The sequence below is a fragment of the Clytia hemisphaerica genome, unplaced genomic scaffold, assembly GCF_902728285.1.
Source record: "Clytia hemisphaerica strain Z4C2 unplaced genomic scaffold, Clytia hemisphaerica genome assembly, whole genome shotgun sequence".
Lineage (NCBI taxonomy): Eukaryota > Metazoa > Cnidaria > Hydrozoa > Leptothecata > Clytiidae > Clytia > Clytia hemisphaerica.
This window is the reverse complement of record NW_027103533.1, coordinates 41477-56393: the sequence shown is the minus strand read 5'-3', so window position 1 is coordinate 56393 and position 14917 is coordinate 41477. Positions and strand designations below refer to the sequence as shown.

The 14917-nt window shown below is 34.5% G+C and overlaps 1 long non-coding RNA gene across 1 annotated transcript; it reads left to right on the top strand.

Moving 5' to 3' along the window:
- Positions 1-573: 573 nt before the first annotated feature.
- Positions 574-3421, top strand: LOC136799731 (uncharacterized). The gene is made up of 3 exons (XR_010845560.1): positions 574-898; positions 2700-2759; positions 3375-3421. It is a non-coding gene; the product is annotated as an uncharacterized lncRNA (long non-coding RNA).
- The last annotated feature ends 11496 nt before the right edge of the window (positions 3422-14917 follow it).

The window sequence follows — 14917 nt, the reverse complement described above, 5'->3', positions numbered from 1 at the left end:
TATTGTTTAAATGACATCATTTCTATTGTTCTCTGCGTACAAGGGAGGAGGGGGTATCAAATTTTTGGAAAATCTTTGCGTACGTACTATATGGACGGCCCCCTTACTATTTAAGCAAGTTTGAGAGCTTACAGAAACCAGTCCTTCGTTTCACTCTGTATGTAATCATGAAAATAAAACAATAACAAAATGACACTCTTGTGCGCTCGTAAAAAAAGTAATGGCTGTGGTTTTGACGCGAACGGAACATATTTTCGATTGCCGCCATACACCGAACCATTATATTTGGAATGGCTAACAAATAATAGTGTCTATTAAATAGACTGTGCAGCTCCCTTTTAATGTTGTTGCTTGGAGAACGTAGCAATGTCGGTCGGACCCCTCCACACCTTCCCGTAATTCCGTTTTTGGATTTTTTTCGCGCATCTTTGCACTCCATCGCTCTGAAAAGGGAGGTAAACAAACCCAATTTTGCTTGCTTTTCCTTTGAAGAGTGNGGAAAACAAAGATTACAGGCTAATCATCAATTCTTTGCCGCGGAAAGTCATGTGATATACCAACCAATCACTATGGTTTAACTCACTAAAAGAATTTATTCAGCGATAAGACAATGTTAATCTTTAGTAAGTGTGATCTAATTCTGCTCAAACTTTATGGAACTAATGGATTCTGTCTTGTTTTCATCTTTGACGTTTGACTGCTTCAGACACACGTTTTTTTACCAGTTGTAACTATCCATATCATTATTGATGCTGAAAGTAGTTTTTCCTGCTGATCCTGTGGGTATTTATTACAAATAGTGCAAATACAAACATCCATATCATTTGGTGCTGACTGTAGTTTCTTGCTCAATCGCGAATCTGCTCCCTGCTATCATCATATACATTTCTTTCAAAAGGTAATTAATTAAATCATTGAGACATTTTTTTAATATAGGCGACTATCAAAAATATGTTCTGTTTGTGTCAGCAGACCGACCAAGAAATTGCCAGACAAAGATTCCAAGTCTGACAAGTCGGAAAATTGTTACAATTTTTCATCGAGCGAGCGAATTTACTAGTAAATTCACGCGAAAGTCCGGTGTACAATGAGAATTTTGTTTATCATTGGACAATGTCTACTCTGGACTTAAGGAAGTGGGATGTCTGGTGTCGGAGAAGGATATTTTTTCCCACCGGACAATCATAACACCGGACATGACCAGTCCGGTGCGTCCGGTGTTTCTTAATTTTTTTGTTTCATAAATGTCCGGCGTTCAAAATTCCCTGTATGGAACAGCGGCCTGACACCGGACTTATTGCGTCCAGTGTAGCGAAAGGATACTTTTTGCCACCAGACAAAAACACCGGACAGTCCGGTGCGTCGGCAGGGTCCTATTTACTACCGTCATCCTCTACATCATTTACGGTCCAGTTACAACAATCACACCACCATCTTCAAGACTTCGCTATGGTCGCAAAAGAATAATAAAGAAATGGCGGCTTCAAAAAAACCGTGCACACCAAATTATGGGGTTATCCTGCTGTGTTGCAGCGAAAATATATTCAATTCAATTCAATTCAATTCAATTGCCAAATAAACTGGAATACAAATACCATTTTAGAAAAATGGACGGTTTCCACATCCATACAAATCCCCACTGCTTTGGGGCCATCCATATAGTACGTACGCAGTGAAGGGGGAGAGGGGGTTTAGCAAAAGCGTACATCTATTGTTTAAGTGACATCATTTCTATTGTTCTCTGCGTACAAACAAACAAGGGAGGAGGGGGTATCAAATTTTTGGAAAATCTTTGCGTACGTACTATATGGACGGCTATTTAAGCAAGTTTGAGAGCTTACAGAAACCAGTTCTTCGTTTCACTCTGTATGTAATCATGTAAATAAAACAATAACAAAATAACACTCTTGTGCGCTCTTAAAAAAGTAATAGCTGTGGTTTTGACGCGAACAGAACATATTTTTGATTACCGCCATACACCGAAACAATATATTTGGAATGGCTAACAAATAATAGTGTCTATTAAATAAACTGTGCAGCTCCCTTTTAATGTTGTTGCTTGGAGAACGTAGCAATGTTGGTCGGACCCCTCCACACTATTCCCGTAATTCCGGTTTTCAGTCTTTGCACTCCATCGCTTTTTAAAAGGGAGGTAAACAAACCCAATTTTGCTTGCTTTTCCTTAGGGAAGAGTGGTTTTTGGCCTTTTTGGCCTTTTTCTCAACTTCTATTGCATGGAATTTTTGAAAACTTCAGTATGCTTTTACTACCGGTCAGCAATGCTCAAAGAAAAAGATAACAATTTTTACGTTTGCTCTGAAAATAGTTTGTCTTACTTTAGTGTGTGATTAAAATGGCACAGTCTGAGACTAGATGGCATAATGTTTAATCTATTTCTGGTTTAAAACAATGGATGTAGTAATATTATGTATTAAAGAATACCAGAATGACCCTCTTTTAAGCGCTCCCTAAGCGCTGCACCTATAGATTTTTTTTCAAAATAAGCGCCACACCTAGAATCCGATGCAAAGCCGCGCTTATTAGAAAATCAAGAAAAATAAAGCTACGCTTATTAGGACATAGAAAAATGAAAAACACATGTTTTTACTCATATTCTACTGTCATCAATTCGTTTAACAAAACGCATTAAATTTTTCTACTGAAACATAATCTTATAAAATATATTCCATTTTTTCTAGTGCTCACTCGAATAATTACTGACAAGAAAGAAATCCTATCTTGATTCCAATCCTTTACAGGTGAGTTGACTATGTTTTATTAACTGCAAGTTGTATTTAATTGAAGGGGAAGTCGAGTACATTTTAAATGGAAGAAATTTTTGTGGCATTCAATTTCGTGTGGTTGACAGACACCCAAAACCACAAAAATTTCTTCCCTCTGATCAAAAACAAAAAATGGACGGGGTCTTTCTTTCTATTTACTGTAATAATTAAAACTTAAAATTGCATTTTAGGGCTGCTTAAAATAATTTGAAATTTTTGTTTTCTCTTTCGAATTTTGATTAAATGTGGATGGGGGGCTCCATTATAAAATTAACTTTGTGATGAAAAAATTTACACCCCTCCTATCTCGCTCTCTCTCTCTCTCTCTCTCTCTCTCTCTCTCTCGCCATGCTTCGAGTTATGACTATTTCCTAACTCAATGAATCTGTTTATGAAATAAGGTATCGAGTTATTTAACATTCCTAATGAAATAAAGTCGCCGAGTACATAACTTGATAAGTTAGTGTTTAAAATAAGTCATCGAGTTACACAACTCGATTTTCTTAACTTAAAGATAATAACTCCCCCTTTTTAGGAGAGAATAGCAATTCAATAAGAAATTGACGTTTCATATTTTCTTTTTCGTTTTAGGAATCAACGCCGAAACCACCGATCTGTCGGTGGAGTGCATACTACACAGCCAAACAGCCAAATCTTACTAAACTTAGCTTACTAATCTTACTAAACTCAATCAGCTTATTCGGTTAACAATACCGTTTTAAAATATACATTGAAGTTTCCTGGGAGTTTCCTGTGTCATTTTTTTTGTTCTTCCCTTCGCAAAGTAATCTTTAAGCAAAAAATCATGATATCGATCGAAGCTTATCGTAGTTCGATCGGCAACTTTAATGGAACTAGGCAATTTGACCTTCGTTCAATATATCGAGGTTTTAAGGTTGGCTCGTCACTTCCCAGTAAAGGGCTTTCTAGACTTCTTAAACCCTTCCCTTTTTTAGTAGAATCTTTCTAAAGTAAAAGCAAGTAGATCAGGGTTTTCGAATACTTTAAAGGAAGAAATTTTGGCGGAAAGAAAATTTGGCTTTTTTCCGCCATCCGCCAAATTAAATTCCCCCAAAATTAAACATTTTGAAAATATGATCTCTTTTAAGGTGTTTTTGCTATTTTTTCGCTGTTTTGACGCCATCTTAAGGTTAAATTTTTAAGCGACCGCTAAATTAGCCCGGGGTCCACTTACAGCTTTTTTATGGTCTTTTTGGCGCTGATAAGTGGCCCGGTAGTATATGGTAATATGCTTTTGCTTAGGCGGACTGTAAAACAGTCCGCCAGATTTTTGTTGTTTTTGGAAGGTAAAAACAGTACGAAGCAATGTTTTTATTTGAGCATAGGGCATTGTAAATCTGTTATTGATGTTTGTTTCTCATTTTTGATTACATCTTTCAACTCTAAGTAGTTTTTTTGTTATTTGGATTTTAAACATTCTCTTTCAAAATGGCGACCTTGCCAAACGCTCCTAGTCTACTTCACTGGACTCAGCGTCATAAAAAATTATCAAAAAGCTAAGTTCAGCCAGAAGTAGACTCTAGTCTACCGCTAAATTAAACTCCCGCCAAATTTAGTTTTTTCGTCCATCCGCCAAATTAAATTCCCTCTGAAAAAACTTTTTTGGCCATCCGCCAAATTAAATTCCCGCCAAAATTTCTACCTTTAAGGTAGTGTTTTTCAAAAAGTCGAAATAAACTGTAATCTGAGATGAAGGTGCGTCTTAGCTCCGAACCAGGTAGAAGAATGTGCATGCTAAAATCATTTTTTATAAAAAGGCTTTTAAGCGAGGATGTTTTCAGGTAGCAAACTTAACGGAGGAACAGAGCATTTAATTTTTGTAGAACGTTATTTTTTTCAAGGAGATAAAAAAAGCATTACTAATACATACGATGGAATAATTACAAGTAATACTAATAACTGTAAAATGAAAGATCTACACGTTTTTTTTTTTAAGAAACACACTTTTAAGAAACATGAGGCTCAGAATGTCTAAAAACTAAGAAACATGTAAGAAACATGCTGAGGCGGAGAATGAGAAAAAAACATTCTTTAATTCGTTTTTTTAAGAACCTTCCAATCCAGCCTTTTATAAGGCTGATTATGCCAAAAAGTTTAGAAACATGTAAGAAACATTTAAGGCTAAAAAGGCCGATTTCTTAAGAAACATTGAGGCTGCTTGGTAAAACTAGTTTCTTAAAAAAAAAAAACGTGTATGTTCTACAAAATAAAATTATTTCTTAAAAAAAAACTTCTATAGCTCTATTACAATAAACATTGCCTTACATTCTTATAAAAAACGTACCTATTGGAAACACCTAAAACACGGAATTTGACCCATGTGCTGTTATTTCTATTAAAAAACAATATCTGAAATACTACAGATTATTCAGTGCCATCTACAAAACCTCTTAGAAGGCAGGGAGGCTGCGTACCAGAAATATACATTTTAACAATATAAATATGAAAAACTATGTTCGAGAGGCCTTGAAGTGTCACGGGAATAGGCCACTTGATGTCAGATTGATATTGTACATTCGATACAATGAAAGACGTCTTATGCTGGGCCGTAATGCCGCCAGGCTACTTGTTTATTTTTGCCTGTGGATGGAGCTTGGGGCATGCCCAGCCCAGCAGATTACAGGCAAAACTTAAAAATACCAATAGCCTCTTTTAAAATGATTTTCAAGCTTTTTCATAGTAATATTTTTTGTTCCCTGGAAGGTTTTCTCTCGAACGAGCCAAAAATTTTTGAATTTTGACAATTTTTCATTTTTCGATGACGTCATCATTTATGACGTCATTATGCCTTATTTCCTTAATATCTCGAGATATACGCACTTTCAGATATGGGTTGTGACCTTTTTCTTTACCAGTTTTTCATGCTCTTTCGAATGGAACAAAAATTATTTGAATTTGACGACTTTAATTTTTTGTTGCTATGGTAACCAATGACGTCATTTTCCATGGCAACAGGGGTGTTAGAATTTTGTAACCCAAGATTTTCTTGATCCTTGAGGGGTCAGGGCATCAGATCAAAAGTTTGTTTGCTTGTAACAAACCTGTGCACACGAGAAGCTTTTTTGATACATAAGCCCCTGCACTATATACTAAAAGTTCAAACCTAGTTGGCTAATACTAGAATATAAGGACCGTTTTGCGGATTTTATGCAGCATTTTGGTCAGAATAAGTACGTTACTTTTTAAATATATTTTCGGTGACCCAATCTAACGTTAGCATTGGCAAAACCCTTAATGTAGAAGACTGGAACTAGTATGAAACATGTTGGCCATAGTACCAAAAAGTGGAAAATAGTCTAAATATTGGGGAAATTAGCTCCGATCAATTATCATCTTTTACTTTAAAATAACAAGACAAAAAATGAAACTAACAAATCCAACCCACCGATTAAAAGAAATCGGAAATAAAATCTAAAGTGTGTTTCAAAAAATTGGCAGTCCGCACATTTCGGTTAATTGCTCTTGAAGGAAAAGAAATATAATTAAAAGGTATACCTCGTTGAAAAAATAATTCTGAGTGGAAAAAATATAAGGCTTTTAAAATTTTCAAAGAATTCGAAAATGAAAAATGAAGAAAAAGAATATGAAGACTTTTTCTACTTGGGCCGATAATTCTATAGGCAAATTTAAGAATATTTTGAGCCTGATTCATTATCTTTTGTAAGCATCCTCGAAAATTTTATGTTAGGATAATAAGCATCCCTCAAGCATCTTTTCGGCCTTATTTAGCTTTCGACCTAAGCATCTCTGAGCCTGTTTTCGGATTTTTGTATGCTTATTAAAAAAAACATGTAGCTCCAACTGGGGTTCAACTGGGGTTCTAGGTCCCCCGCCAAATTTAGCCCCCCCCCCCACCTTTCAGAATGTTCAGGTCCCAGTTCATTAAACGATTATCTTCAAATTACATATCCCTCACAATGAGGATTACTTATCATCATAAAATCTAGTTTTATGACAACTGCTTTGACTACTTTGCAAAAGAAATATCAAGGATAACAGTTTTAAAAAAATTTTGTAAAAAATTTTAAAGGTAACCCTTAGTTCTTAAATTGCTTTACAAATTTTTAGCAAGAATCAAGATCAAAGGCATACTGTATAAGATAGTTCTATACAAAGAACAAGTTTAGGTCCCTAACTCATGTATAAAACCTTTTAGGTTCCCCTAGATACAGAGTCCTCCCCCGTACCGTAGAATCGATACTTTTTTAGGTGTAACATGTTTGAATTTCCTGCTGTGCATTCAGATTTCTGACATCTTTCTTCGATCGAAGTAGGTCTATTTTACCTGTCTCTGCCCGTTTTTTGACCATTTTAACCAAAAAGCTTTTTCACAGGGAATTTAATTTGGCGGATCGGCAGAAAGAAAGATTAATTTGGCGGATGATGGGTTTCAAGGTTCAAAATTAAGGTGAAAATGTTTAAAATAGCCTCTTTTATGACTTAAATAGTGAAAAATTGAGCAAAATTTGAGAAAAATTTTAATTTGACGGATACTTTATTTGGCCAAAACCGCCAAATTTTCTTCCCGCCAAAATTTCTTCCTTTCATCTACTTTGGAGGGCTGTAACTTTTGATCGAAGAAAGATATCAAAAATCCGATAACATATTTGAAATCAGCGAAGTTCAAAGTTAAAGAACATGTTTTAATATATTGACCAAGTAGAAAAATCTTCATTTTACATTTTCATTTTCGAATTCTTTGAAAATCTTTAAAGCCTGACTCTCTTCCACTCAGAATTATCTTTTCAACGAGGAATTACGAGCAATTAACCAGAATGACTCTCAATTTTTTGAAAGAAAGTTTGCCTACATAATCAGTTAAAAATTTGTTAAAACAAAATATTAAAGCCCCTAGAAACTCCGAATGTACAAACTACGAGACATGGGTAGGTGTCGACTTTCGAAAACTTGATAAATGTAGTATTATCAATTGTAAAAGTGAGGCTTTTTACGAAAAATGGGGACATTAAGTCTAGCTCTTTTATTTAAAAATATAAATATTGGTTTTCAAGATTTAAAAAGACCTAGGTATCCCAATTATCACGGGAAAAAATGAAAAAAAATTCACCGCGACTTTTTAACGAATTCACGGTGAAAAGGTGCAATCTTTTAATAATCCACGATGAAAAGTTTAAATTTCGCCGTGAATTGCAGCTTTTCACTGCGAATTCACTAAAAAGTCGCGGTGGATTTTATTGATTTTTTCCTGTGTATATTTGTGGGTTTTCTGTCTATAAATAATATGAACAAGTAAAAATATAAAAATATTGTTTCGATAAAATCTATTTTTATAAATTTGGGCTAAAATGCAGTGAACTGTTAAAAAATAAATAAAACAATAAATATAAAGACTAAACCTTCCAATTTGCAGTTTCAAAAAATGATCTTATAACATTACAAAGCTTAAAATTGCAAGGTACTTGCTAATTTTTACCTCTTTAGCCACCGAAAAAGTATGTAAAAGGACTGTCTCACTAATGGCGTCCGTCAAAAATTTATATGGGGGGAGGGGTTCCAGACCCCGAGGAAACTACGTATTAGATTAATTTGAAGTCAATCAAAAGTAAACCTTGTCATCGAATTTATAGAAAATAGCTAATTCTAGCTCGAAATATCTGCACAACTTTATAGATTCCTACAAAAACTTTCAAAATAAAAGATCGAAAAATTGTTCCCAATTATATTTGCGGGTTTTCTGTCTATAAATAATATATGAACAAGTAAAATTAAAATATAAAATAAATCTTCTTTGCAAATTTTTTGCAGTGAACTGTTATAAAATAAATAAAACAAGTAGATATAAACACTAAACTTTCATCATACTTTCAGCTTCAAAAAATGACCTTAACCCTATTTGTACTAGGGGGGAGGGGGGTTCTGTCCCCTCGGTAAACTATTGATGCCATATCCATGAAATGTTCTGTAAATTCCTAACTTTTATTGTGACACCTTGAGCACGATGACATTCATGACAATGAAAAATATCACATTTTCAGTGTAATTTAATTTCTTTATGTCAAATATATCATTTAAAATGTAATTTATTGAATATTTAGGATAAAAAGGTATTTTTGACTCAACGAATTTGTTTCTAAAAGCTTGTTTAGTTGTTCATGGCGTTTATCGGAAAATAGAGTTTCAAATTTTTGCTCATTTAAGCATGATATCATAAAAAAAAATTTATGAAGCCCTTATGTTACAAAGATCTTTTGTGCCAAATTTGATGCAAAAAGAGCAACTAGATCAAAAGTTACAAGGGATACAAAAAAGCTCTCCTTAGTTTTGAACAGCCCCTAAGAGCCTAGTATTAATAGGGTTAACATTATTTGGAATAATTAAGATTATAATTTCAAATAAATCAAAAGTGACATCGAATATATAGAAATTAGCTAATTTTAGCTCAAACTATCTTCACAAAAAGATTCCTGCAAAAACTTTCAAAATAGAGGATTGAAAAAATGTTCCTATGAAAATTTGCACCCTTGAGGTACCCCAATATTTGCAGGTTTTCTGTCTAAATAATTTCATCAATTAAAATTATACGCAAATTTGGGCTGAAGTGCTTAGAACTGTTATAAAACAAATAAAAAAGTCAATATAAACAGCAAGTTGACAACAAGGGTAGTTCATATTAGACAGTGCCAAATCCTGAACCAAATTTTAACCCCATCAACATGTTTTTTTCTATTTGGTCAGGGCAATCGAGCACAGGCAGCTCTAAGTTAGGGCCACATGTGCTCGCTTTCATTATCAAGGCGTCAAATTTCACCTTTATCTTGTTCAAACCACCATTCGGGGGCAAACGGTCCAAGCCGGTGAGTAAAAACAACAAATCACAATACGTGTAATTGAAACGACCATTTCCAAGATTCAATAAAAACAACTCAAACTCACTAATGCAATTCCTAATTTTCATTGCTTTATTTGAACCCGGTTGTATTTTTGGATCGGTGTAGTCAAATAATAGAACAAAATCTTCAAAACAATAAGTGATTGGTTTCCTTTCCTCCAAGAGAACTTTCACCGTGTTGAAGTTTTGTTTCTTGAGAATGCTTGCACTTACAGAGTTTATTCCATCTTTAAATTGGCTGATAGCCTGATACTTCATTCCAACTAAGGATGACAAAAGATATAATTTCTCTAATTCTGGATACGGTCTACCCGCAGGGACAATACCCTGGTCCAGCAAGGGAACAACATCTCCTTCTTTGATTTTTTTCAAATTGTGTTGAATTAGACCATCATCGAAAGGCTCGATGATGTTCGGCTGTTCCAATCCAAACAATTCACGAACAATGGCTGGATGGAGACACTACTCTGGGCCTCTTTGGTACAACAAAATTGACAAACCCACAATTTGACCAACTTGATGATTTTGTTTTCCCAGTGCAGAATCGGTGTTATTGTTGAAAGCAACGCTATTAGTTCCAAAGACGAGTGGAGATTTAGGAAAATTTCGCATTGCTAATGTCAAGAATTCAGCGATTAGCCCACCCTCATCCACACCAGACTCTCCAGAAAATCTTATCTTGATATCTTGTCGGCCCAAGTCGAATTCTTGTCTAAGAAGATAATTCCAAAACAAATTCTCATCTCGGATTACAAGGATAGATTTTTGTGATCGGTCACGGTTTATGTACTCGTTCATATGCAGTATCAAGGTCGTTGTCAATCGTTTCGACCTGGTTATTTTCATGACTCTGATCTTGTACTTGTTCCTCGAGAAATTTGTTCGCCTCCTCCATACCAAATACATTCCTAAAAAAGAATTGGTTTTTACTTAAGCTAAAAAGGGAGCAAGCATAGTTGGCAGAGAGGTTGGAACCCCCAAACTTTGTGCCTGTGTATCCCAGGCTTTATCCAGTTCCCCTCTGAAAGGGGGAATACTAGGTCATAAAATGATCTAACGTTAGAAAGATGCACTACACTGCAATGGCTTCAAAATCAAAGAAAACAAGATCTGTACTTGTACTTGTTCATGAAAATCTCGAGAGAAATGTTGTTCCGTTCCCTCCTCCTGTTTTTGAAATCAAACGACTAAGTTTTGGGCATCATCATAAAGAACATTCTGTAAAGAAAACATTAAAAAGTTGAAAAAATTGACGGAAATTGAAAAAACGACGATTTCCGGCACATTTTTTACAGACCGGAAAAATTTTTTTTTAACGGTTTTCGAAAAAGTGTGCATCTAGTGCAAAAAAGCAAAAAACTAAGATAAAATTCAAGCAAAAAACCGCTTTTTTCGGGACATTCCGGTTCAGAGAAAATTGGGGTTGGCCATTTTAACATTGTGCCATGAAAATCCGGTTGAAAAAATGAGGGAAAACTTTCCCGATTTTTGCGGATTCAAAGGATGTGAAATCCGTGTGGGCATCCCAGGCTTTGAAAAAATTCCAGTTCATTTCCGGTTCTCGGAAATTTTTTTTGAAAGGGGGGTACTAATACTAGGTCATAAAATGATCTCTAACGTTAGAAAGATGCACTACACTGCAATGGTAACTGGCTTCAAAATCAAAGAAAAAAAAAGCTGACCTTTTTATTTTGGATTTCGTAATTTTATGTTTGAAAACCAGAGACAATTCCAGGGTAGTATCTGGCGCCCATTGCATTAGTAAACGGTGAAAAAGCTGATAGTATGCTGGGAACGAAGTTGGGAATCCCCAGGTTTATTTTATCCCCCCATACTCATTCCTCCATTCTCTAAATGTTTTGAACCCGTAAAATTTTGTTCGAGCCCAAACCACAGAAAAGTGAAGACCAGAACTAGGTCTCTTTGATATAAAACTTTGATAAAAAGTTGAAGAATTAAAGTGTATTTCAATTGGATAAGTAAATAGTCTGTATTTTGTTTTGAAGAATAAGGAAACACAGAATAAGCTTCAATCAGAACTAACAAAAAATTGAAAAATGAAATAACTTACGCTGCAAAACTTAAACCAGGTGACCCAATAGAATGTCTGAAACGTGCAGGAGGCCTCGTATTTCTTGTTGGTCTCGTAGGTCTGTCTGGTGTTGTCGTCGTGCCTCTTGAGACTTGTGATGTTGAGTGGAAAATTTGATCAACTAAACACGAGTTAGATGTAGTTGAGCTTGACACTTGATTATGTTGGTCTTGAAAATTTGACAATGAATTTGATGCCTGCATAGTTGAGTTTGACACTTGATTCTGTTGGTCTTGAAAATTTGACGATGAATTTGATGCCTGCATAGTTGAGTTTGACACTTGATTCTGTTGGTCTTGAAATTTGACAATGAATTTGATGTTTGCATAGTTGAGCTTGACAATTGATTCTCTTGGTTTTGAAAATTTGACTATGAATTTGATATCTGCATACTTGAAGTTGTTTGTGTGTCAGTGATGACGGTTGATGTCATTGAAAATGTTTGACAAATTTGATTGATGATCTTGCAGTTTGATGTTGCAATTATGTTGCTTGTAATGTGATGATGCTTCTTGATTCTGATTTGATCCACTTGATCACATTCGGTTGCTAAAATTTTTGGTGTTTTTCTCTTGTGACATGAATTTTGATTTGAACATTTGTCAAAAATTGTCATTGTCATTAAAATAACAATTGAATGATTAATTGTCTTGACAAGCTTCTGATTTGATCAATTTGATTTTTCGTGTTTTTGTCTTGTTGCATCAATTTTATGATTTGTCATTATTTTTGTGTAAGTGTCACTTGTTCAATTGACAATTGATTCTTTTTGATGCTTGATGTTTTTGATGAAATTTGACTTGATGAATTTGATGATGACCTGCTTGAACTGCATACTTGAGCTTGACACTTGATTCTGTTGGTCTTGAAAATTTGACAATGAATTTGATGTTTGCAAAGTTGAACTTGACAATTGATTCTGTTGGTCTTGAAAAATTTGACAATGAATTTGATGTTTGTAAAGTTGAGCTTGACAATTGATTCTGTTGGTTTTGAAAATTTGACAATGAATTTGATGCCTGCATAGTTGAGCTTGACAATTGATTCTGTTGGTTTTGAAAATTTGACGATGAATTTGATGTCTGCATAGTTGAGCTTGACACTTGATTCTGTTGGTCTTGAAAATTTGACAATGAATTTGATGTTTGCAAAGTTGAGCTTGACAATTGATTCTGTTGGTCTTGGAAATTTGACAATGAATTTGAGGTTTGAGCACTTGATGATGAATTTGAAAAGGAGTTCAGGATCAATCTACTATAACCCATGCTACAATAGAGATAAAAGTGCATTTTTTGCTTCTTTTCCTTCAATTTGGCAGCCAGATCCTCCAATGTTGTGAATTGATTTCTCATATCTTTTCCTCTGTAGTTCCCAATAAACGTTGGTGTCTCACTAGGAACATTGTAATAACTTCGTGCCAATGTGTGAATTAAGTCATAATCGGCTTGTCTTTCAACAGTTATCATAGTAGATTTACCAGATTTCAGTTGGTAGCCTTTTTTCTCGTAGCATTTCAAGGATAACTGTACATCAAATTTACTTTTAATATATATTGGTTTATTTGCAGCATTCAATTGAGTAGTTTCCTTTTTTATTTTCATTTTCAATTTCTTAGCTCTATCTTTATAAGTTGGTACTGCAGTTGGCTGCCTGCTGAATGTGTCTCTAAAAGCAGCAATATCACCATATACTAAGCCAACTCTTCTAGTTTTGAATTTTCTACATATGGCGCAATGTCGTCATCTATCTTGTTGTTCAAGAAGGTTTCCAGCAGGAACTGTATATTGCGTTTTGCAAGAAATTCTTGAATCTGAAATTTGAAAGTAAAAACAAATTAAAATAGTGAAGACCACCAATGGTGGAGGAATTGTGCAAATTGGGTAAAGGAGAAAATTCTATACAACAGACCAAGTTTAGACCTTAAATAACAATTTTAGCCTAGGACCCACTCAAACTTTCCCTTTTTTCACAAATTTGGGAAAACTTCTGATGACATTTTCAGAAAGATTTTGCCTTATAGGACAGCTTAAGAAATATGGTAGCCTTTCTTATTCAAATTCATTTGCATCAGCTAAAAATTCTGGATTTTATAGTAGAATAGGCCATTAAATACACCTTATATGGTTGTACCATGTATTACTGGATCGAAAATTTGACATGGATTCCATGTTAAATTTAATGGCCTACAATCTACAATCTACAATCTACAATCATGCTCATATTTTATCATTGTAAATTTTATAACATTCATGGTTTTAGCCAAGTTTTTAGGTGCCCCCAACCAATACGATGCCCCCAATGATTTAGGTCCCCTTGAAATATTTAGGTGCCCTCATTCAATTTAAAAGACTAAATACTTTTATTTGTCTTGATGAAATTTTTTTTTTCTTGTTAACCTAATATGGTATAAATTAAAAACACGTATAGCATAAATTGGAAGTCTAACTGTGTGTAAATAAAAAATCAGATTGAATAGGCTAGTTTATACCGCATGAATTATGTTAACATGTTAACAAATTTTTATTGTCCCGTACAATTCGTTTACACCAAAAAAAACCCATAAACCATGACTATGAATTGGCACAGATGAATTTTTTGTGACATCACTTTTTTGTCCACACTACAAAAGGGAGGTTGTAAAGTTTCCTTAGGCAAGTACTTTTTTATTTTCTGGTTTACGGACATTTGGAGATGATCTTCAGGACCGGAGGATGGAAAAAAATAAAAATAACAAGCTGGATGCTGATTGGACCTACCTGATGATGATGATGAAAGTTATCAAATGAGAGAAAACAGACAGAGAAAGAATAGAGCAAAAAATCATGAATGAAATATGAGTAAGACTCAAGAAATAGACCTTTTTTCAAAGAGGCCACCCTGTTGAATAATTATGTACTCCAGCCATAAAACAATGATACAGCGATGCATAATTACTGTATCATGTATATTGTAATAATTAATGCATGGTTGTATCATTGTTTTTCTGCTGGACTACATAATTATTCAACAGGGTGGCCTCTTTGAAAAAAGGTCTATTGTTATTGAAGAAAATCTGTTTTTCCGGCACGACAATTGGCTGCTCCGGCAATTCGTAGAAAATATCAACAATATTTTATGCGAAAAAAAGACAAGAAATATAAAAAGTCCGATGAAAATCTGTAAAAACGGCGA